At 49.2% G+C, this 2,083-nt stretch overlaps 1 long non-coding RNA gene across 1 annotated transcript in view; it reads right to left on the bottom strand.

Annotated features, from left to right (window-relative positions):
- Positions 1 to 167: 167 nt before the first annotated feature.
- LOC106149739 overlaps positions 168 to 2,083 on the bottom strand; it is a 10,031-nt gene continuing 8,115 nt past the window's right edge. The window contains exon 3 of the long non-coding RNA XR_001236094.1: positions 168 to 1,323. This is a non-coding gene — a long non-coding RNA (uncharacterized LOC106149739). The remainder of the gene's footprint in view (positions 1,324 to 2,083) is intronic.

Raw genomic sequence — 2,083 nt, 5'->3', positions numbered from 1 at the left:
GGCATGGTGGTGCACACCTGTGATCCCAGCGCTCAGGAGGCTGAGGCAGGAGGATCACTGTGAGTTGGAGGCCAGCCTGGGCTACACAGTGAGATCAAGACCAGCCTGCACTACAAAGTGAAACTCTGTCTCAAAAAACCAAAAATATATAAATAAATAAATCACGGGTTGTAAGGCCAAGACTGGCTGGGTTCAGATTCTGGCTCTAAGGCTTGATAGCTTAGACCTGGGTGGGTTATTTCACTTCTCTGCTGCCTTCCGGGTAAAAGGGTGAACAGCACATCATTGTGGGGGATGTGGGCAGAAGTCAAAGCTTGCAAAGTGACGAGCACAGAGGAGTCACTTGCCGTGTTTTTACCATTACTTTTCACTCCTATAGTGTGTCATGGTTTGCTAGCTCTCCTCCATAAAGTAGGCGAAGAGTCTTGTAAATAAAATAGCTTTAAGAACTATGTAACAAAGTACCTGGTGCACAGCAGGGCTTCTTTTCTTTTCTTTTCTTTTCTTTTTTTTTGGTACGGGTACTTGAACTCAGGACCTTGCCCTTGCCAGGCAGGCGCTTATGCTGCTGAGCTTCATTCCCAGCCCAGCAGGCCTTATTTTCTTGAGAGACAATTTTCCTTTTGCCATTCAAGAAGAAAATAGTGCTGGGGACCAAGGGCTTCTCAAATGTCAAGGGCAAAGAAATAGTTTAGTGTGAGACACAGGTGTGCTCTACTCTACCCCAGCAAAGGTGATATCTCCTAGAACTGGAGGAAATAGGTAGGTGGTTGATTCAATGAGAACTCAGAGCAAGCAGTGACCCCTGGCAGCCAGACCTCTGATGAGACACAATATGTTTCATGGGGCACGAAGAGGGCCCCAGGAATGAGAAACACTAGCCACCTGGACCTGGTCCATGTCTCTGTGGACTGGACAGCCGTGGTCTTATAGATGGCTTTGGAGAAGGGCGAGACCCTCCTAAGATGTGACTGAAGCTCCCCCTAACCTTGCTGTTTGAGGAGGATATTTCTTACCTTGGTGTCTCAGAGTAAATTATAGGCGTGTGTCACCATACGTGACTTTTCTTTCTCATGGAGACTTGGGCATGTTATTTTCACAACTCAGGGCAGAGGCTGTGAGCCATTGCTTTGAAACTCTCATTAGTAATTTTCCTGGGTAAAATGGGTAGAATCACCGAACCTTCGAGCTGAACATGTTCTTAGAAATTATAGCTGCTTAGTGCTGGCAGTGACTAATTGTTACGAAGATCTTTTGAACTCTTTTGTCCCATGTCCTTAAAGGAAATCCTGAGGTCAGGAATTTCTCCTGTAAGGATGGAGCCTAGGCGGAAAGATAAACACATCGTTTAGCTCCAAAGAATGGGTTCCTTTCCACAGCCCACTGTGGCCACAGGCCCGACACCCCTTCGGGAAGGGACAAGAGGAGCCAAGCGCCCGCCCCATCCCCGTGTGGGAGATGATTAGTGCTGAGGGGCGGAGGCCCTCCAGATCTCTCAGCTTCAGGAAATCATGCCCTCTTAACTGGAAAAGGCAGGGCCAGGTCCAGACCCTGGAGCAGGCTGGTTAGTCTGGGAACCAGCTGGCAAAGGCCCAGGGCCTGGTAGCTGGAATAGTCACGTTCTACGCAGATCTAGATGAGAATGGTCACTTCCCAAGAGGCGGCAGATCCACTCCAGGCTGCTGTGGGCCAACCTGCGACTGAGCCCTCGAAGCCCGTTAGTTTTCCTTCTCCCAGTCAGTTCCCTGCGCTGCTCCAATGCTGGTTCTCCCTTTACAAATCTGCTAACGGTTATGGGCCCTTAACTTCGGCTGCAGTTTAGCAGGCCTGCTGACCATCCTGGAGTTCCTGGAGTTCCTCCTTGGATGGCAGCTTGAGGAGTTCTGCCCGAGAGCCAAATATGCAAGAAGGCCCTATTGCATCCCTTTTCTTTTCTTTTCTTTTCTTTTCTTTTCTTTTCTATTTTTTTGAGACAGGGTCTCGATATGGAGTTCAGGCTGGCCTTGAGCTCACTTTGTAGCCCAGGCTGGTCTCGAACTCACAATGATCCTCCTGCCTCAGCCTCCCAAGTGCTGGGATTACA

The sequence above is a fragment of the Chinchilla lanigera genome, unplaced genomic scaffold (assembly GCF_000276665.1).
Source record: "Chinchilla lanigera isolate Chin_1 unplaced genomic scaffold, ChiLan1.0 scaffold00051, whole genome shotgun sequence".
NCBI classification, from domain to species: Eukaryota; Metazoa; Chordata; class Mammalia; order Rodentia; family Chinchillidae; genus Chinchilla; species Chinchilla lanigera.
Note: the sequence above shows the minus strand (reverse complement) of the source record. Positions and strands in the feature narration are given on the sequence as shown.